This window comes from Ambystoma mexicanum, chromosome 5q, assembly GCF_040938575.1.
Source record: "Ambystoma mexicanum isolate Mex_15411 chromosome 5q, UKY_AmexF1_1, whole genome shotgun sequence".
Classification (NCBI taxonomy): domain Eukaryota; kingdom Metazoa; phylum Chordata; class Amphibia; order Caudata; family Ambystomatidae; genus Ambystoma; species Ambystoma mexicanum.
In genome coordinates, this window is record NC_090933.1 from 1,377,406,541 (window position 1) to 1,377,429,637 (window position 23,097).

Here is a 23,097-nt window from a genome sequence, read left to right on the forward strand (position 1 = left end):
ACCCCAAAAGTGTATGCATTGTACCCCAATAGAAGATTGCTAAAATGTAGCTTACATCGCAACATGCCATCTTGAGCAACTCCTGATCTTTCACCCACAGTAAAACGCTGTGCTACCTGGAACCTGTAGTTTCGTTATTCCCATTACAAGTATAGGCGTAGAAGACATGGAATATGATATTTAGAGAGGACAAACCTGATTTTAACAATGCTGTTGCTGATCACTAAATGTTTTTTTTTTTAAACTGCATGTTGAAGATTGGAAGAGTACATGCCTTACAAATAAACTATTATTTTGGTGACTTTCAAATGCATTCAAATGCATGTCTATTCTAACGTTTGTTAAATGTTCACTCGTACTGAACTGGACAATACAGCGAGTAGTCACACCCGGAAAATAGTGAGCAACTGTCTTTTGCTAAAACACTGACTGTAACAGTGACCTAACATGGGTGGAATTAAGTGGCTAAAGACACGGGTGCAGATACTGAACTAGTGAAAGAAATAGACGAATCAGATGCATACAGACATTCAGACCGATAGATGGAGGTCTATAACAGAGAAACCTAGGGAGAGGAAGGAGCCAACAGAGAGAGCGAGATACACGCATAAGGGAAAAGAAGAGTGTCAGACAAGAGACCCAGAAGCAGGAGAGAGAGAATTACATGATTGCAATTAATGAGCAAGCAGGCAGTGCATGAAACACATTACAGGATTAACTGAGGTAAAGAGAAACAGAGACACACACCCACCTGAGCAGGCACCCAGAGCTGCCCCTTGCAGCGTGATTCTCCATGAGACGGCCTGATGATAGGAGAGCTCTAACCCGCAGCAGTCCGGAACATCATTTCACCAAAATTCCAGGGGGGGCTGAAGTGACATTACATGACCCTTGACCTCTGATGACATCACAGGAAGTGGCATCATTTGACCCCTCCCCACCCCAAGTGACATCACCGGAAGTGATAGCACATGACCTTTCACCCCTTGACAAAACAGGAAGTGGCAGCATTTTTGAACACATCAGAAACACAGGGCCTCAGACAAAGATGCGATCGACCGGAGCAATACAGTTTCTGCTACTGTCGCAGACGCCTGTCCTCCAATGACCAGATCTTAACATATCAGTCTTTGGTCCCTGCCCATCCTCCCATTCCTCCACCGGCACATTATGCCATCTTCCAATATGGATTTCCTTTCCATTTGTCACTCACGTGCTATGAAATCTGAAACTCCTTTCTCGCTTAAGCTTGAACAGCCTTAGGGGTACAACGAAACCTAAAATTGGGGTGGGGGAGCTAACCCTTGAACTGTTGGGAGTGGTGCTAACTACAGAGATGTTGGGGAGGGGCAAACCTATTTGTGTGGGCGGCATCTAACTTCTTTACCCATTCTAATGAGACTATTCTAGTGCAGCGTCAATGTTACAAGCAGTTAACTCTCTCCTTTAAGTCTAAAAGCACCCACTTAAGGACTGCTTTGAGAATGAGCAGTCTCCTGCCCCTCTCTACTCTTCCAATCTTTCCCCTGGCATGCAAACAGTTTTGTAGGGAGCAGGGAAACTCATGAAAAAAGTACAATAGATGCAAGTCACCAAAGGTGTACAAGCGCATTTCCCAATGCATTGTCATGCCGGTTCTTGCAATATATGCCAGTACAGTATACTGGCTGTGCCCATACATTTCCATTCTGGTTGCATCAACATATGCTAGTATTCACATATAAGAACATACAGATGTTCGCTTTAAGATGCGTTTTATAGTATCATTACTGGCACTAGGCACAAAGCTGTCTACGCATACATGCCAGTACTCCTATGTAAGAACATACTCCCGTTGGTTTGGACATTAAAGGTGACATGTCACAATAAGAAAACATGTCCGAACTGGTGCCAACGTAAGCTAGTCTAGACCCATAAGAACACTTATCATGCTTGCTTGATCATACCACTTCATAAAATATGCCTGGTAGAAACCACTGCAGTGTTTATTCGCCTGGCTATATGATGTCTGCATTTCCAGAAAATGAAATCATTCCTGCTACCGTGGCAGGCTTCAGGTCTTTCAAACTACACTTTGGAAAACGTGGGCAAGTAGGCATTAGAATGCTCTGCCAGCTTAAAAAAACATGAAAACATTCTTGAGGTGTAGAAGTGAGGGCGTTGCACCCCAGCTGTATGCGAACACTTGAAATGGTAAAGCATGTGCGATGTAAGACCTTGTAAGATGCTATCGGAGTCAGCTGCATGCTATTACTGTAATGGCATGACTGGGCTGAATAAAAGGAAATTGCTGCTGCGTTGGAAACTTTACATTCACAAAACAGCGCAACATTTCCGTCTGGGAATGAGTGCTTGGGCCTGATTCAGACGTGTCGATTTTGTAGTTGCAATAATCAGAAAACGCAGGAGGATCTTTCCATTGGTCTCAATTTACTTGCGAAATGAAAAAAGCAGAAAACAGCATAGATGACCTAAAAAACTTTTGTAATCAAATATAATCTGGGACATTTGCAAATACATGTATTATTAACCGAACTACATGGTTCATTCAACTTTGTAGGACGAAAGCTTGGGTCGGCCCTTCAAAAATGTACCAACCTCATGCACGTGCCTGGCTGCGGCGACAGCGAGCAGTTGTATTAAAATATTTAAAGAAGGTTTTTTGGGGGGATTATTTTTAAATCCTTGAAAAGCTACCCACAGTTGGCAGGCTTGAAAGAATCGCTGAAATGTGCATGCGATTTTGCTTTGCATTCTCACAAATAGGACATGCTCGGAAAATGGCAACATATTTAACAGCAACAAAAAATAAACAAGGACGAAAAAGTGCAAGAGCAAAAAAAAAGGCAGTTGCTGAATCCAGTGACCTTTGCAACATTTTGCTGTCTGCAAACACAAGCGCCAACTCTCCATATTCAAGGCACTCCATATTTTCTCCCGTGGTGGAGAATGTGCCCCAGAAGCGCGGATTGACAGTTAATTACACATGTAAAGATATCTCACACTACAATCCTTCTCCACAAGAGTCCCCATAGGCCATGGTTTGCTTATGTTACTTCTGTAGTAAACCCCTCGGGTGCCCCGCACACGACACACGAGAAGGAACACGAGCACTGCACTGTGAATCCATTCCAGCCAGCCCTCAAATCCCCACACACTGACTGACTGAAAGCTCGCCCTTCATCACACAAACCATTTGCGATGGCCAGCGGCTCTGGCTGCAGGCCTTTATGCTTTTATGGCACCTGCAGCGCTGACCCTGTGACCCCTCCAAGCATCTGGCAGGAGAGGCGCCAACAATAAAGCCACGGAGAAGTTCACTCTACAATTGAAATAGGAGATCACTTCCCCCATGGCCCGGGCCATTTAGCAGCTTCAGGGCACGTGACACCACACACTTGACACATGTTGTGTTGAGGTTGCATAGAACGCACGGCACACCACTTTGGAGTGCATAACCGGAAGGATGCGGGCTAAGAGATTCATTTTCACAACCCACCAATATTATAAGCAGAGAGAGGGGGCGGACATTCTGAGAAAAAAAAACACAATTGTGCAGTGTCATTTTTTTGGTATTAAGTGAATGTGTTTAGTAAATTAACCTCGCACGGTATACAAACAGTAGATAAGTAAACCAAAAAAAAAACATTCCCCCAGTACACAGTCTCTGACACATAACCAACACGCCACATGGTTGTAAATAACATGTTATGCACAGTAGATGTTCATGACGGTTTACACATGATGTACAGGGCAGCTGGGAGAACACCGAGGAAGCGACCTACATGACCCAGGGCTATTTTGGACTGTGGGTAACATGGATGGCGTTTTAAAAGTACAGATTGCAAAGCACCCGATTGAAGCGTGGTCTTACAGTCCCTAAGTGTGTCACATTCCAGCCACTCAGCTGATGGAGCAGGGGAGGATGTGTGCAGACGGCTCATTATTATAGAAGCGACGTGATTTACTGCTGACAGCTCGAGCTACTACACATACATGTGGACATGTCTAGGGTATGAACCTATACTCCATTCTTCTCACACATGTCTCATTCATTTATGGTGCTTACATTTGTATATGTTTCCGGTGTCGCACTGGCGCTGGCACTGCCAATGAAGAAGCCTGAGCGAGGGGTGAGCTTGAAGCTCCTGGGGTCCCCCGCACCGCGGGTGCTGCGAAGCTCCACAGAAGCTTCTGTTAAAAAAACAAAAAAAGATTTTTTTTTGTTTTAAAAAAAAAAAAACACTTGTTTACCCCCAAAAATTAGTGCTCGCAAAGGAGTCTCTGCAACCTCTGGTGACCCCTAAATGACGTCCATGCATTCCCCCAAGAAAAGAGGCCCTGTGTGCCCAGGCCCACCGGGGAAACTCCCGGTGTCCTGGTGGGCCAGTCCAGGCCTGACCAAACCTCCTTCTACGGATCCACTACCAACCCCTGTGAGGATTTGCCTACCGCTGTGATCCATTTCTCTGTCCGCCCACATATTAAAATCTCCCCCTATGATGAGAAGGCCCTCTGTCCTATCAATTATCACCCTCGTAGCTTCTTTATAGAGGACTGACTATGCAGTCGTGTGGAGTGAGGGCACTGGCCCTGTCTGCTAGAGGACTGACGATGCACTTGTGTAGAGGGCATTGGTCCTGTCTGCTAGAGGACTACCGATGCACTCGTGTGGAGGGCATTGGCCCTGTTTGCTAGAGGACTGACTATGCAGTCGTGTGGAGGGAGGACACTGGCCCTGTCTGCTAGAGGACTGACGATGTTCTCGTGTGGAGGGCATTGGCCCTGTCTTCTAGAGGAATGACTATGCACTCATGTGGATGGAAGGCATTGGCCCTGTCTGCTAGAGGACTGATGATGCACTTGTGTGGAGGACATTGGTGTGGAGGACATTGGCCCTGTCTGCTAGAGGACTGATGATGCACTCGTGTGGAGGGCATTGGCCATGTCTGCTAGAGGACTGACTATGGACTTGTGTGGAGGGCATTGGCCCTGTCTGCTAGAGGACTGCCGATGCACTTGTGTGGGGGGAGGGCATTGGCACTGTTTGCTAGAGGACTGAAGATGCACTCATGTGGAGGGCATTGGCCCTGTTTGCTAGAGGACTGACGATGCACTCGTGTGGAGGGCATTGGCCCTGTTTGCTATAGGACTGACTATGGACTCGTGTGGAGGGCATTGACCCTGTCTGCTAGAGGACTGACAATGCTCTTGTGTGGAGGGCATTGGCCCTGTCTGCTAGAAGACTGACTATGCAATCATGTGGAGGGAGGGCATTGGCCCTGTTTGCTAGAGAACTGACGATGCACTCGTGTGGAGGGCATTGGCCCTGTCTGCTAGAGGACTGACGATGCACTTGTGTGGAGGGCATTGGCCCTGTTTGCTAGAGGACTGACAATGCACTGGTGTGAAGCACATTGGCCCTGTCTGCTAGAGGACTGACTATGGACTTGTGTGGTGGGCATTGGCCCTGTCTGCTAGAGGACTGACTATGCACTTGTGTGGAGGGCATTAACCCTGTCTGCTAGAGGACTAACGATGCTCTTGTGTGGAGGGCATTGGCCCTGTCTGCTAGAGGACTGATTATGCACTCGTCTGGAGGGAGGGCATTGGCCCTGTTTGCTAGAAGTGCTAGAGGACTGACTATGCAGTCGTGTGGAGGGAGGGCATTGGCCCTGTGTGCTAGAGGACAGACGATGCACTCGTGTGGAGGGAGGGCATTGGCCCTGTCTGCTAGAGGACTGACGATGCACTCGTGTGGAGGACATTGGCCCTGTCTGCTAGAGGACTGACTATGGAAACGTGTGGAGGGCATTGGCCCTGTCTGCTAGAGGACTGATTATGCACTTGTGTGGAGGGAGGGCATTGGCCCTGTTTGCTAGAGGACTGACTATGCAGTCGTGTGGAGGGAGGGCACTGGCCGTGTTTGCTAGAGGATTGAGTATGCAGTCTTGTGGAGGGAGGGCATTAGCCCTGTCTGCTAGAGGATTGACGATGCACTTGTGTGGAGGGCATTGGCCCTGTCTGCTAGAGGACTGACTATGGACTCGTGTGGAGGGCATTGACTTTGTCTGCTAGAGGACTGACGATGCTCTTGTGCGGAGGGCATTGGCCCTGTTTGTTAGAGACTGACGATGCTCTCGTGTGGAGGGCATTGGCCCTGTCTGCTAGAGGACTGATGATGCACTTGTGTGGAGGTGATTGGCCCTCTTTGCTAGAGGACTGACAATGCACTGGTGTGAAGCACATTGGCCCTGTCTGCTAGAGGACTGACTATGGACTCGTGTGGAGGGCATTGGCCGTGTCTGTTAGAGGACTGACTATGCACTTGTGTGGAGGGCAATGGCCCTGTCTGCTGGGGACTGACAATGCTCTCGTGTGGAGGGCATTGGCCATGTCTGCTAGAGGACTGACTATGGACTTGTGTGGAGGGCATTGGCCCTGTCTGCTAGAGGACTGCCGATGCACTTGTGTGGGGGGAGGGCATTGGCACTGTTTGCTAGAGGACTGAAGATGCACTCATGTGGAGGGCATTGGCCCTGTTTGCTAGAGGACTGACGATGCACTCGTGTGGAGGGCATTGGCCCTGTTTGCTATAGGACTGACTATGGACTCGTGTGGAGGGCATTGACCCTGTCTGCTAGAGGACTGACAATGCTCTTGTGTGGAGGGCATTGGCCCTGTCTGCTAGAAGACTGACTATGCAATCATGTGGAGGGAGGGCATTGGCCCTGTTTGCTAGAGAACTGACGATGCACTCGTGTGGAGGGCATTGGCCCTGTCTGCTAGAGGACTGACGATGCACTTGTGTGGAGGGCATTGGCCCTGTTTGCTAGAGGACTGACAATGCACTGGTGTGAAGCACATTGGCCCTGTCTGCTAGAGGACTGACTATGGACTTGTGTGGTGGGCATTGGCCCTGTCTGCTAGAGGACTGACTATGCACTCGTGTGGAGGGCATTGGCCCTGTCTGCTAGAGGACTAACGATGCTCTTGTGTGGAGGGCATTGGCCCTGTCTGCTAGAGGACTGATTATGCACTCGTCTGGAGGGAGGGCATTGGCCCTGTTTGCTAGAAGTGCTAGAGGACTGACTATGCAGTCGTGTGGAGGGAGGGCATTGGCTCTGTGTGCTAGAGGACAGACGATGCACTCGTGTGGAGGGAGGGTATTGGCCCTGTCTGCTAGAGGACTGATGATGCACTCGTGTGGAGGACATTGGCCCTGTCTGCTAGAGGACTGACTATGGAAACGTGTGGAGGGCATTGGCCCTGTCTGCTAGAGGACTGATTATGCACTTGTGTGGAGGGAGGGCATTGGCCCTGTTTGCTAGAGGACTGACTATGCAGTCGTGTGGAGGGAGGGCACTGGCCGTGTTTGCTAGAGGATTGAGTATGCAGTCTTGTGGAGGGAGGGCATTAGCCCTGTCTGCTAGAGGATTGACGATGCACTTGTGTGGAGGGCATTGGCCCTGTCTGCTAGAGGACTGACTATGGACTCGTGTGGAGGGCATTGACTTTGTCTGCTAGAGGACTGACGATGCTCTTGTGCGGAGGGCATTGGCCCTGTTTGCTAGAGACTGACGATGCTCTCGTGTGGAGGGCATTGGCCCTGTCTGCTAGAGGACTGATGATGCACTTGTGTGGAGGTGATTGGCCCTCTTTGCTAGAGGACTGACAATGCACTGGTGTGAAGCACATTGGCCCTGTCTGCTAGAGGACTGACTATGGACTCGTGTGGAGGGCATTGGCCGTGTCTGTTAGAGGACTGACTATGCACTTGTGTGGAGGGCAATGGCCCTGTCTGCTGGGGACTGACAATGCTCTCGTGTGGAGGGCATTGGCCCTGTCTGCTAGAGGACTGATTATGCACTTGTGTGGAGGGCATTGGCCCTGTTTGCTAGAGGACTGACAATGCACTGGAGTGAAGCACCTTGGCCCTGTCTGCTAGAGGACTGACTATGGACTCGTGTGGTGTTCATTGGCCCTGTCTGCTAGAGGACTGACCATGCACTCGTGTGGAGGGCATTGGCCCTGTCTGCTAGAGGACTGACAATGCCCTTGTGTGGAGGGCATTGGCCCTGTCAGCTAGACGACTGATTATGCACACGTCTGGAGGGAGGGCATTGGCCCTGTTTGCTAGAGGTGCTAGAGGACTGACTATGCAGTCATGTGGAGGGAGGATACTGGCTGTGTTTGCTAGAGGACTGACTATGCAGTCTTGTGGAGGGAGGGCATTGGCCCTGTCTGCTTCAGGACAGACGATGAACTCGTGTGGAGGGAGGGCATTGGCCCTGTCTGCTAGAGGACTGACTATGCAGTCGTGTGGAGGAGGGCATTGGGCCTGTCTGCTAGAGGACTGACGATGCACTTGTGGAGAGGGCACTGGCTCTGTTTAATAGAGGACTGACGATGCACTCATGTGGAGGAGGGAATTGGCCCTGTCTGCTAGAGGACTGACTATGCAGTCGTGTGGAGGGGGGGTATTGGCCCTGTCTGCTAGAGGACTGACGATGCTCTCGTGTGGAGGGCATTGGCCCTGTTTGCTAGAGGATTGACGATGCACTTGTGTGGAGCACATTGGCCCTGTCTGCTAGAGGACTGATGATGCACTCGTGTGGAGGGCAATGGCCCTGTCTGCTAGAGGACTGACTATGGACTTGTGTGGAGGGCATTGGCCCTGTCTGATAGAGGGCTGACGATGCTCTTGTGTGGAGGGCATTGGCCCTGTCTGCTAGAGGACTGACTATGCAATCGTGTGGAGGGAGAGCATTGGCCCTGGCCCTGTTTGTTAGAGGACTGACGATGCACTCGTGTGGAGGGTATTGGCCCTGTTTGCTAGAGGACTGACAATGCACTCATGTGGAGGGCATTGGCCCTGTCTTCTAGAGGACTTGTAGAGGAGGTCCCAGATATGACCTGCACCCTTGCCCCCCATTGCGAGTTGCCAGTAAAGTACTCGCCGAGGTACGTGACGTATGAGGAGCAAATGAACCAACAGAGAGCCGCACTGGGACTCTGCCCCGTGTGCGTAAAGAGATCAGTACCGGTTGAAGCAGCCATAACACGACAACCCTGGGCAGCACGGTACCCTATCAGACAGCCGTACCAGCTGCTGATACGAAATGAGGAGTACCTACACACGGTCCATGAAGAGACCCCAAAAGCCATAATGGAAGGCCAGTGGAGAAGAGACGAGGACCAGAGCAGCTTCAAGAACGAACTGAAGGGGCTACTGAAAACAAGCATGCCAGTACTGGTAACTGTGAGGATAATTGTAATAGACACAGGGGAGAGACACTGTTAAAATATAAGGGAATGGTACCACGAGACAAGATGGAAGCAACTGCCCTGTTGAATGTGTGTAAATAAGCTTGAAACGCAAGAGGCTAAGAAATCGATACTGCCTGCAATGCTTAGTAGAAGAATAGAGCGGCAACCGCCAACCATATAACTACCTCAATACAGCACAATGTACACGTGCAACTCCATTTTGTGAAAGCAGAAATGTACCCAGGCGGCCAAAGGCCTGACAGGCCGAGTTTCGAAGTGCAGCAGAGACCAGAGAAGGAGTAGAATCGAAACTCAACAAAGAGCGGCTCATGCCGAGGAAATCGAGGTCAACCAGAGAAGGGGAGGTGAGCATGAGCTCACGAGGCTCCAACTTCAGAGAATACCAGCCCGCCCGTGAAGGTCAAGATAAGAGAGGCCCATGCAGGTGGCCAAGCAAACACAGAATTAAATGCACAAAAGGTTGGAAACTGAAGCAGATTCACGGTGGACCAACACGTGACCAGACAGGCACGAAGATGTAGCACCACCTGATGTCATCCAGAACCCGAGGGTGCCATAACTTTTCCTGATAAGAGACTACAGATCCGAGGCCATACCCAGCCAACTAATTGACACATAGACCTAAACCACTGATTGATGGAAGGGAGGCAGGGTGAATCTTGGGACACTAGGCACCTGGGTGTCTACTCTAAAGCTGCTAATTAAAATGGGGATTTATGTTTAGGGGTGTAAACTGCCCAATCGCAATGGACCAAGTAATCCAGGGTCCTATAGACACTGTAACCAATGAGACGTCGTACTTGTAGTGACGTCAATCACGTGTGTTGTAGAGGGATGGGCATGGCCGCATCCCCGATAAGAGTTATCCAATCCACTTGCTTTATTTCCGTATACAGATATAGCACCTATACATAAGTACCTTTCCCAACCAATTATATTGCATGATGATTTTTTATAGAATTAGACGTCAATGATGATGAAATTTGCCCATAAAAGAGGCTTGTAGACTGAAGTTCGGGGAAGTCGGGGTGAGGCAGGTGTTTGCGATGCTGCTGATTTCCATTAGCTGATGTATGTATCATTAAACGGACTTCCCTTTGCCAATTTATTGAGTCTTGGTTATTGAACCTTGCTGGAGTATGTGAATCCTGCACTCTGTCCTCACATGGTGCAGCTATCATGTATTACTAGTTTTCGAGGGTGAGTACTGACCAATGGGCCCGTCAGTAATTTCCTCTCCTCGTCAACACTTGGTAGCAGAGGATGGTTTCGGCCATCGATTATAGATCATCGATTGATATAGTTATAAGACACCTTTAGACCGACGGCACGAAGTAACTCTGGGCCATCGGTTACATCACGAGTCCTTTCGCCATTCTGGCTGAGTAGGCTGAGAAGCTCCCCGTGGACAATGATAGAGTAAAATTCCCCAAAAATCTGCAGCAGGTCTGAAGGAACCCGCCTTTCCAAGCATAACCCTTCTCATTCCCACGGGCAGCAGATCGGACGAAAACCTTAAAACCTTAAAAGCGGGAAGAGGAAGGGGCGGTGATCCTGAAGTTCCATAGAGGAAAAGAGGCGATCGTTGAGTGAAAACAACGAAACTCGTTATCCTGGCAAAGGTCTTATAGGCCTCAGAGTAAGAAGGGGAAAGGTAACGGAGGGTGGTGGAGAAAAAATAATACAGCTAGAAGTAGAGAAGACTGTATATATATATATATATATATAGGGGGTAAAGACACGGGCACTTGAACTAATTGGAGGAAAAGAAGGGAACCAATGGAGACGCTCCCCTGACTCACAGCATGACAATGAAATGAAGTAAACACCACTTTTAGTTTCAAAATGCTCCTATCCTCTAAAATGTACAGGTGAACTCATTAGAGTGTACTCTTTTTAATGTCAATTCAAAAACATAGAGCTTACAAGAAAGTGAGACCTCAAACACACATTCAAACACGATTGAAACGCTCATACATGTTCCTTGGACAGATGTGTGAGAATGAGACTTGGATCTAAACATGTGTCTTAGAAACATGCACCTGGCAGGTTAATGGACATGTGTAGCTAGTGTTGTGTGTTGGTCTAGTGGTCAGATAAATTAAGCCGGTCAAGTGGCACAGCGAGTAGAGCGCTCGCTTTGACATCCGTGCAGAGCCTGCTAACGCAGGTTCGAATCCCGGCGGGGCCAATCTCAGCCTTTCATCCTTCCGAGCTCGATAAATGAGCAGCACACACCGTGGGTAATAATAAGCAGCGCTCAGATACCTGAGGGTTTGTAGCGCTATATAAAAGCCTAATTATTATTATTATTATTATAAAAGGGTCTCTGCTGGCACGTGGACGGCAGTGCAGCAGAGCCCCTGTAATTCTTTTGTGTGTGGGGCTGATTGCCGTGGGATCACGGCCTTTGCGAGCTGCCCCGGCTGGGTGCCCCCAACAGTCTCAGGAGGCTAAGAGACACCATGGCGTCTGTACTACAAGCTACACAGGCAGCACGAGCAGGGGATGCTGGAGTTCCAGGATCCAGGACAAATGTATGGCAGGAGGACCGGATATGCTCCCCATTCCCACAGCATCCGCTGCAAGGACATCAGGATGTAACCACAGAGAAAAGGAGGCCAGACTTACATTTGAACTTAAAGCAGCCCAAGATGGTCCCAATAAAAGCATTCCCCTTGATGTATTCAGTCACCTGTAACAAGGGTGATCCTTAGCGCCTTGCGATAAGGGCGATCCACCCCATCTCCTCACCTGAGAGTATGACTGCAGCCCCATGCACACCGCTTCTGCAGCCTCCATGCACTCTGCTGCTGCAGCCCCCATGCACACTGCTGCTGCCCCCATGCACACTGCTGCTGCAGCCACCATGCACTCTGCTGCTGCAGCCCCCATTCACGCTGCTGATGCAGCCCCCATGCACCCTGCTGCTGCAGCCCCCATGCACCCTGCTGCTGCAGCCACCATGCACGCTGCTGCTTCAGGCCCCATGCACCCTGCTGCTGCAGCCCCCATGCACACTGCTGCTGCAGCCCCATGCACTCTGCTGCTGCAGCCACCATGCACTCTGCTGCTGCATCCACCATGCACACTGCTGCTGCAGCCGCCATGCACACTGCTGCTGCAGTCCCCATGCACTCTGCTGCTGCAGTCACCATGCACTCTGCTGCTGCAGCCACCATGCACTCTGCTGCTGCAGCCACCATGCACTCTGCTACTGTAGCCCAATGCACACTGCTGCTGCAGCCATCATGCACTCTGCTGCTGCAGCCCCCATGCACACTGCTGCTGCAGTCACCATGCACTCTGCTGCTGCAGCCCCCATTCACACTGCTGATGCAGCCCCCATGCACCCTGCTGCTGCAGCCCCCATGCACCCTGCTGCTGCAGCCACCATGTACGCTGCTGCTTCAGGCCCTATGCACCCTGCTGCTGCAGCCCCATGCACCCTGCTGCTGCAGCCCCATGCACTCTGCTGCTGCAGCCGCCATGCACACTGCTGCTGCAGCCGCCATGCACACTGCTGCTGCAGCCGCCATGCACTCTGCTGCTGCAGTCACCATGCACTCTGCTGCTGCAGCCACCATGCACCCTGCTGCTGCAGCCCAATGCACTCTGCTACTGCAGCCCAATGCACTCTGCTGCTGCAGCCTCCATGCACACTGCTGCTGCAGCCCCCATGCACTCTGCTGCTGTAGCTCCCATGCACACTGCTGCTGCAGCCACCATGCACTCTGCTGTTGCAGCACCCATGCACACTGCTGCTGCAGCCCCCATGCACTCTGCTGCTGCAGCCCCCATGCACACTGCTGCTGCAGTCAACATGCACTGTGCTGCTGCAGCCCCCATGCACACTGCTGCTGCAGCCACCATGCACGCTGCTGCTGCACTCCACATGCACCCTGCTGCTGCAGCCCCCATGCACTCTGCTGCTGCAGCCCCCATGCACACTGCTGCTGCAGTCAACATGCACTGTGCTGCTGCAGCCCCCATGCACACTGCTGCTGCAGCCGCCATGCACGCTGCTGCTGCAGCCCACATGCACCCTGCTGCTGCAGCCCCATGGACACTGCTGCTGCAGTCAACATGCACACTGCTGCTGCAGCCCCCATGCCCTGCACACTGCTGCTGCAGCCCTCATGCACACTGCTGCAGCCCCCATGCACCCTGCTGCTGCAGCCCATCATGCACTCTGCTGCTGCAGCCCCCATGCACTCTGCTGTTGCAGCCCCCATGCACCATGCTGCTGCAGCCCCATGCACTCTGCTGCTGCAGCCTCCATGCACACTGCTGCTGCAGCCCCCATGCTCTCTGCTGCTGCAGCTCCCATGCACACCGCTGCTGCAGCCCCCATGCACTCTGCTGCTGCAGCCCCCATGCACGCAGCTGCTGCAGTCACCATGCACTCTGCTGCTGCAGACCCCATGCACGCTGCTGCTGCAGCCCCCATGCACACTGCTGCTGCAGCCACCATGCACGCTGCTGCTGCAGCCCACAGGCACCCTGCTGCTGCAGCCCTATGCACTCTGCTGCTGCAGCCACCATGCACTCTGCTGCTGTCACCATGCACTCTGCTGCTGCAGCCCCCATGCACCCTGCTGCTGCAGCTCCCATGCACTCTGCTGCTGCAGCCCCCATGCACCCTGCTGCTGCAGCCCTCATGCACACTGCTGCTGCAGACCCCATTCACTCTGCTGCTGCAGCCCCATGCACCCTGCTGCTGCAGCCCCCATGCACTCTGCTGCTGCAGCCACCATGCACTCTGCTGCTGCAGTCACCATGCACGCTGCTGCTGCAGCCCCCATTCACCCTGCTGATGCGGCCCCCATGCACACTGCTGCTGCAGCCGCCATGCACACTGCTGCTGCAGCCGCCATGCACGCTGCTGCTGCAGCCCACATGCACGCTGCTGCAGCCCCCATGCACTCTGCTGCTGTAGCTCCCATGCACACTGCTGCTGCAGCCCCCATGCACTCTGCTGCTGCAGTCACCATGCATTCTGCTGCTGCAGCCCCCATGCACGCTGCTGCTGCGGCCCCCATGCACTCTGCTGCTGCAGCCCCCATGCACGCTGCTGCTGCAGACCTCATGCACACTGCTGCTGCAGCCCCCATGCACGCTGCTGCAGCCCCCATGCACCCTGCTGCTGCAGCCCTCATGCACCCTGCTGCTGCAGCCCCCATGTACTCTGCTGCTGTAGCTCCCATGCACTCTGCTGCTGTAGCCCCCATGCACCCTGCTGCTGCAGCCCCATGCACACTGCTGCTGCAGTCAACATGCACTCTGCTGCTGCAGTCACCATGCACGCTGCTGCTGCAGCCCCCATTCACCCTGCTGCTGCAGCCGCCATGCACGCTGCTGCTGCAACCCCCATGCACGCTGCTGCTGCAGCCCCCATGCACGCTGCTGCTGCAGCCCCCATGCACGCTGCTGCTGCAGCCCCCATGCACGCTGCTGCAGCCCCCATGCACGCTGCTGCAGCAGTCACCATGCACTCTGCTGCTGCAGCCCCCATGCACTCTGCTGCTGCAGCCACCATGCACTCTGCTGCTGCAGCCACCATGCACTCTGCTGATGCAGTCACCATGCACTCTGCTGCTGCAGCCCCCATGCACTCTGCTGCTGCAGTCACCATGCACTCTGCTGCTGCAGTCACCATGCACTCTGCTGCTGCAGCCCCCATGCACGCTGCTGCAGCCCCCATGCACGCTGCTGCAGCAGTCACCATGCACTCTGCTGCTGCAGTCACCATGCACTCTGCTGCTGCAGCCCCCATGCACGCTGCTGCAGCCCCCATGCACGCTGCTGCAGCAGTCACCATGCACTCTGCTGCTGCAGCCCCCATGCACGCTGCTGCTGCAGTCACCATGCACTCTGCTGCTGCAGCCACCATGCACTCTGCTGCTGCAGTCACCATGCACTCTGCTGCTGCAGCCCCCATGCACGCTGCTGCTGCAGCCCCCATGCACTCTGCTGCTGCAGCCCCCATGCACGCTGCTGCAGCCCCATGCACGCTGCTGCAGCAGTCACCATGCACTCTGCTGCTGCAGCCCACATGCACGCTGCTGCTGCAGCCCACATGCACGCTGCTGCAGCCCCCATGCACTCTGCTGCTGCAGTCACCATGCACTCTGCTGCTGCAGCCCCCATGCACGCTGCTGCTGCAGTCACCATGCACTCTGCTGCTGCAGTCACCATGCACGCTGCTGCTGCAGCCACCATTCACCCTGCTGCTGCAGCCGCCATGCACGCTGCTGCTGCAGCCCCCATGCACGCTGCTGCTGCAGCCCCCATGCACGCAGCTGCTGCAGTCACCATGCACTCTGCTGCTGCAGCCCCCATGCACGCTGCTGCTGCAGCCCCCATGCACACTGCTGCTGCAGCCACCATGCACGCTGCTGCTGCAGCCCACAGGCACCCTGCTGCTGCAGCCCTATGCACTCTGCTGCTGCAGCCACCATGCACTCTGCTGCTGTCACCATGCACTCTGCTGCTGCAGCCCCCATGCATCCTGCTGCTGCAGCTCCCATGCACCCTGCTGCTGCAGCCCTCATGCACACTGCTGCTGCAGACCCCATTCACTCTGCTGCTGCAGCCCCATGCACCCTGCTGCTGCAGCCCCCATGCACTCTGCTGCTGCAGCCACCATGCACTCTGCTGCTGCAGTCACCATGCACGCTGCTGCTGCAGCCCCCATTCACCCTGCTGATGCGGCCCCCATGCACACTGCTGCTGCAGCCGCCATGCACACTGCTGCTGCAGCCGCCATGCACGCTGCTGCTGCAGCCCACATGCACGCTGCTGCAGCCCCCATGCACTCTGCTGCTGTAGCTCCCATGCACACTGCTGCTGCAGCCCCCATGCACTCTGCTGCTGCAGTCACCATGCATTCTGCTGCTGCAGCCCCCATGCACGCTGCTGCTGCGGCCCCCATGCACTCTGCTGCTACAGCCCCCATGCACGCTGCTGCTGCAGACCTCATGCACACTGCTGCTGCAGCCCCCATGCACGCTGCTGCAGCCCCCATGCACCCTGCTGCTGCAGCCCTCATGCACCCTGCTGCTGCAGCCCCCATGCACTCTGCTGCTGTAGCTCCCATGCACTCTGCTGCTGTAGCCCCCATGCACCCTGCTGCTGCAGCCCCATGCACACTGCTGCTGCAGTCAACATGCACTCTGCTGCTGCAGTCACCATGCACGCTGCTGCTGCAGCCCCCATTCACCCTGCTGCTGCAGCCGCCATGCACGCTGCTGCTGCAGCCCCCATGCACGCTGCTGCTGCAGCCCCCATGCACGCTGCTGCTGCAGCCCCCATGCACGCTGCTGCTGCAGCCCCCATGCACGCTGCTGCAGCCCCCATGCACGCTGCTGCAGCAGTCACCATGCACTCTGCTGCTGCAGCCCCCATGCACTCTACTGCTGCAGCCACCATGCACTCTGCTGCTGCAGCCACCATGCACTCTGCTGCTGCAGTCACCATGCACTCTGCTGCTGCAGCCCCCATGCATTCTGCTGCTGCAGTCACCATGCACTCTGCTGCTGCAGTCACCATGCACTCTGCTGCTGCAGCCACCATGCACTCTGCTGCTGCAGTCACCATGCACTCTGCTGCTGCAGCCCCCATGCACGCTGCTGCAGCCCCCATGCACGCTGCTGCAGCAGTCACCATGCACTCTGCTGCTGCAGCCCCCATGCACGCTGCTGCTGCAGTCACCATGCACTCTGCTGCTGCAGCCACCATGCACTCTGCTGCTGCAGTCACCATGCACTCTGCTGCTGCAGTCACCATGCACTCTGCTGCTGCAGCCCCATGCACGCTGCTGCTGCAGCCCCCATGCACTCTGCTGCTGCAGCCCCCATGCACGCTGCTGCAGCAGTCACCATGCACTCTGCTGCTGCAGCCCCCATGCACGCTGCTGCTGCAGTCACCATGCACTCTGCTGCTGCAGCCACCATGCACTCTGCTGCTGCAGTCACCATGCACTCTGCTGCTGCAGCCCCCATGCACGCTGCTGCTGCAGCCCCCATGCACTCTGCTGCTGCAGCCCCCATGCACGCTGCTGCAGCCCCCATGCACGCTGCTGCAGCAGTCACCATGCACTCTGCTGCTGCAGCCCACATGCACGCTGCTGCTGCAGCCCACATGCACGCTGCTGCAGCCCCCATGCACTCTGCTGCTGCAGTCACCATGCACTCTGCTGCTGCAGCCCCCATGCACGCTGCTGCTGCAGTCACCATGCACTCTGCTGCTGCAGCCGCCATGCACGCTGCTGCTGCAGTCACCATGCACTCTGCTGCTGCAGCCCCCATGCACGCTGCTGCTGCAGCTCCCATGCACTCTGCTGCTGCAGCCCCCATGCACCCTGCTGCTGCATCCCTCATGCACGCTGCTGCAGCAGTCACCATGCACCCTGCTGCTGCATCCCTCATGCACTCTGCTGCTGCAGCCCCATGCACTCTGCTGCTGCAGCCCCCATGCACGCTGCTGCTGCAGTCACCATGCACTCTGCTGCTGCAGCCCCCATGCACGCTGCTGCTGCAGTCACCATGCACTCTGCTGCTGCAGCCCCCATGCACGCTGCTGCTGCGGGACACGTAAAGCATATTGAAGTGTTGGTGCTTAATCCCCCTCCACACAGAGATTGGCAGACAACATCGTGGCTTTTTCAAGTGTGACATTGGGTCCCGTGTTTGGTTATTGATGCAGACCTAATGGGATCGTTACTATTATGCGAGAATCGCAGACATGCAGAGAAGGGGTCCCCTGTGGTGTGTGGGCTGCAAGGAGGGCCAAGGGCAATTAGTGAATGCCCCCTGTTATTCCCTCACGTGTCCTTATGCCCCCCGCCCCCCCAAAGCAACTATCTGGGGGAGAAGAGCTGTGTGTCTGCCGGCTGATGCCGTCACTTCCTACCCCAGGGGCTGGCACTGCCAAGATGCGGAACTCTCTGCTGCTCCCCATTTCCCGAAGCCCCGCCCTTCCCTGCGCCCCATTCCTGCAGCTGCTCCACCCCCATCCTCATCGGCCAGGAAGAAGCGGCCCGGGAGTGTCTGGATGGACTCCTGCTAAGGTGGGACCCGCCGACACCGGAGATCTCTAACCAGGGTGGGTGGAGGGCGGAGGGGGTCTGGTGATGGGCACTGGGCTCTGGACATGCATTGCTCTCTCAGGGACTAGTATTGGGCGATTTGCCCCGGAATGGGGGAGGTGTATGCACGTGATGAGACGAGGTTAAAAGCAAAGCTCTCAGGTAGACTCATGTCAGGAGACATGTAGCACCAGTGCCGACTTACACAGGACATGTGAGTGCAGCTACCCACTGCCCCGGCTAAAGGAACACACCTCTCACCCTCCCCTGCAGGCCCGCAAGGGCATCCCTGTTACTATGCCTGCGCTGCCTGTGTGGGCCTCAGGTTGGCATCCAGTCTGCGTGGCACAGGAGCAGGGTCACTGTTACTATGACTGCACTGCCTGTGTGGCCTCAGGGTGGCATCCAGCATGCCTGGCACAGGAACAGGGTCACTGTTACTATGCCTGCACTGCCTGTGTGGTCCTCAGGGAGGCATCTAGTCTGCATGGCACAGGAACAGGGTCACTGTTATTGTGTCTGCACTGCCTGTGTGGTCTCAGGGTGGCATCCATTCTGCATGGCACAGGGATAGGGTCACTGTTACTATGCCTGCACTGCCTGTGTGGGCCTCAGGGTGCCATCCAGACTGCGTGGCACAGGGAGAGGGTCACTGTTACTATGCCTGCACTGCCTGTGTGGGCCTCAGGGTGGCATCCAGTCTGCCTGGCACAGGAAAGGGGTCACTGTTATGCCTGCACTGCCTGTGTGGGCCTCAGGGTGCCATCCAGACTGCGTGGCACAGGGAGAGGGTCACTGTTACTATGCCTGCACTACCTGTGTGGGCCTCAGGGTGGAATCCAGTCTGCGTGGCACAGGGAGAGGGTGAGTGTTACTATGCTTGCACTGCCTGTGTGGACCTCAGGGTGGCATCCAGTCTGCGTGGCACAGGTACAGGGTCACTGTTACTATTCCCGCACTGCTTGTGTGGGCCTCAGGTTGGCATCCAGTCTGCATAGCACAGGAGCAGGGTCACTGTTACTATGCCTGCACTGCCTGTGTGGGCCTCAGGTTGGCATCCAGTCTGCGTGGCACAGGACCAGTGTCACTGTTAGTATGCCTGCGCTGCCTGTGTGGGCCTCAGGTTGGCATGTAGTCTGCGTGGCACAGGAACAGGGTCACTGTTACCATGCCTCCACTGCCTGTGTGGGCCTCAGGTTGGCATCCAGTCTGCATAGCACAGGAGCAGGGTCACTGTTACTATGCCTGCACTGCCTGTGTGGGCCCCAGGTTGGCATCCAGTCTGCGTGGCACAGGACCAGTGTCACTGTTAGTATGCCTGCGCTGCCTGTGTGGGCCTCAGGTTGGCATCCAGTCTGCATGGCACAGGGACAGGGTCACTGTTAGTATGCCTGCGCTGCCTGTGTGGGACTCAGGTTGGTATCCAGTCTGCGTGCCACATGAACAGGGTCACTGTTACTATGCCCGCACTGCCTGTGTGGGCCTCAGGTTGGCATCTGGTCTGCGTGGCACAGGAACAGGGTCACTGTTACTATGCATGCGCTGTCTGTGTGGCATCAGGGTGGCATCCAGTCTGCATGGCACAGGGACAGGGTCACTGTTACTATGCCTGCCCTGCCTATGTGGACTCAGGGTGGCATCCAGTCTGCATGGCACAGGGACAGGGTCACTGTTACCATGCCTGCACTGCCTGTGTGGGCCTAAGGGTTGGCATCCAGCCTGCATGGCACAGTGACAGGGTCACTGTTACTATGCCTGCACTGCCTGTGTGGGCCTCAGGGTGGCATCCAGTCTGCCTGGCACAGGAAAGGGGTCACTGTTATGCCTGCACTGCCTGTGTGGGCCTCAGGGTGCCATCCAGTCTGCATGGCACAGGGACAGGGTCACTGTTACTATGCCTGCGCTGCCTGTGTGGGCCTCAGGGTGGCATCCGGGCTGCGTGGCACAGGAACAGGGTCACTGTTACTATTCCTGAGCTGCCTGTGTGGGCCTCAGTTTGGCATCCAGTCTGTGTGGCACAGGAACAGGGTCACTGTTACTATGCCCGCAGTGCCTGTTTGGGCCTCAGGGTGGCATCCAGTCTGTGTGGCACAGGAACAGGGTCACTGTTTCTATTTCTGCGCTGCCTGTGTGGGCCTCAGGTTGGCATCCAGTCTGCGTGGCACAGGAACAGGGTCATTGTTACTATGCCTGCACTGCCTGTGTGGGCCTCAGGGTGGCATCCAGCCTGCGTGGCACAGGGACAGCGTCACTGTTACTATGCCTGCACTGCCTGTGTGGGCCTCAGGGTGGCATCCAGTCAGCATGGCACAGGAACAGGGTCACTGTTATTATGCCTGCACTGCCTGTGTGTGCCTCAGGGTGGCCTCCAGTCTGCATGGGACAGGGTGACTGTTACTATGTATGTGCTGCCTGTTTGGGCCTCAGGTTGGCATCCAGTCTGCGTGGCACAGGAACTGGGTCATTGTTACTATGCCTGCGATGCCTGTGTGGGCCTCACGGTGGCATCCAGTCTCCATGGGACAGGGTGACTGTTACTATGCCTGTGCTGCCTGTGTGGGCCTCAGGTTGGCATCCAGTCTGCGTGGCACAGGAACAGGGTCACTGTTACTATGCCTGCACTGCCTGTGTGGCCTCAGGGTGGCATCCAGTCTGCATGGCACAGGGACAGGGTCACTGTTACTATGCCTGCACTGCCTGTGTGGTCCTCAGGGAGGCATCCAGTCTGCATGCCACAGGAACAGGGTCACTGTTATTGTGTCTGCACTGCCTGTGTGGCCTCAGGGTGGCATCCGTTATGCATGGCACAGGGATAGAGTCACTGTTACCATGCCTGCACTGCCTGTGTGGGCCTCAGGGTGGCATCCAGTCTGCGTGGCACAGGAACAGGGTCACTGTCACTATGCCTCCACTGCCTGTGTGGCCTCAGGGTGGCATCCAGTCTGCATGGCACAGGGACAGGGTCACTGTTACTATGCCTGCACTGCCTGTGTAGTCCTCAGGGAGGCATCTAGTCTGCATGGCACAGGAACAGGGTCACTGTTATTGTGTCTGCACTGCCTGTGTGGCCTCAGGGTGGCATCCGTTATGCATGGCACAGGGATAGAGTCACTGTTACCATGCCTGCACTGCCTTTGTGGGCCTCAGGGTGGCATCCAGTCTGCGTGGCACAGGAACAGGGTCACTGTTACTATGCCTGCACTGCCTGTGTGGCCTCAGGGTGGCATCCAGTCTGCATGGCACAGGGACAGGGTCACTGTTACTATGCCTGCACTGCCTGTGTGGCCTCAGGGTGGCATCCAGTCTGCGTGGCACAGGGACAGGGTCACTGTTACTATGCCTGCACTGCCTGTGTGGCCTCAGTGTGGCATCCGTTATGCATGGCACAGGGACAGGTTCACTGTTACTATGCCTGCCCTGCCTGTGTGGTCCTCAGGGAGGCATCTTGTCTGCATGGCACAGGGACAGGGTCACTGTTATTGTGTCTGCACTGCCTGTGTGGACTCAGGGTGGCATCCAGCCTGCCTGGCACAGGGACAGGGTCACTGTTACTATGCCTGCGCTGCCTGTGTGGGCCTCAGGTTGGCATCCAGTCTGCATAGCACAGGAGCAGGGTCACTGTTACTATGCCTGCACTGCCTGTGTGGGCCTCAGATTGGCATCCAGTCTGCGTGGCACAGGAACAGGGTCACTGTCACTATGCCTCCACTGCCTGTGTGGCCTCAGGGTGGCATCCAGTCTGCATGGCACAGGGACAGGGTCACTGTTACTATGCCTGCACTGCCTGTGTAGTCCTCAGGGAGGCATCTAGTCTGCATGGCACAGGAACAGGGTCACTGTTATTGTGTCTGCACTGCCTGTGTGGCCTCAGGGTGGCATCCGTTATGCATGGCACAGGGATAGAGTCACTGTTACCATGCCTGCACTGCCTTTGTGGGCCTCAGGGTGGCATCCAGTCTGCGTGGCACAGGAACAGGGTCACTGTTACTATGCCTGCACTGCCTGTGTGGCCTCAGGGTGGCATCCAGTCTGCATGGCACAGGGACAGGGTCACTGTTACTATGCCTGCACTGCCTGTGTGGCCTCAGGGTGGCATCCAGTCTGCGTGGCACAGGGACAGGGTCACTGTTACTATGCCTGCACTGCCTGTGTGGCCTCAGTGTGGCATCCGTTATGCATGGCACAGGGACAGGTTCACTGTTACTATGCCTGCCCTGCCTGTGTGGTCCTCAGGGAGGCATCTAGTCTGCATGGCACAGGGACAGGGTCACTGTTATTGTGTCTGCACTGCCTGTGTGGACTCAGGGTGGCATCCAGCCTGCCTGGCACAGGGACAGGGTCACTGTTACTATGCCTGCGCTGCCTGTGTGGGCCTCAGGTTGGCATCCAGTCTGCATAGCACAGGAGCAGGGTCACTGTTACTATGCCTGCACTGCCTGTGTGGGCCTCAGATTGGCATCCAGTCTGCGTGGCACAGGAACAGGGTCACTGTTACTATGCCTGCACTGCCTGTGTGGTCCTCAGGGAGGCATCCAGTCTGAATGGCACAGGAACAGGGTCACTGTTACTATGCCTGCACTGCCTGTGTGGCCTCAGGGTGGCATCCAGCCTGCCTGGCACAGGGACAGGGTCACTGTTACTATGCCTGCACTGCCTGTGTGGTCCTCAGGGAGGCATCTAGTCTGCATGGCACAGGAACAGGGTCACTGTTATTGTGT

The 23,097-nt window shown here is 55.3% G+C and overlaps 1 protein-coding gene across 1 annotated transcript in view; it reads left to right on the forward strand.

Moving 5' to 3' along the window:
- The first annotated feature begins 18,214 nt into the window (after positions 1-18,214).
- Positions 18,215-23,097, forward strand: part of LOC138498436 (zinc finger protein 91-like) — a 487,667-nt gene continuing 482,784 nt past the window's right edge. Inside the window, exon 1 of the mRNA XM_069622191.1 lies at positions 18,215-18,361. The gene's annotated coding sequence lies outside the window, so the exon portion shown is untranslated. The remainder of the gene's footprint in view (positions 18,362-23,097) is intronic.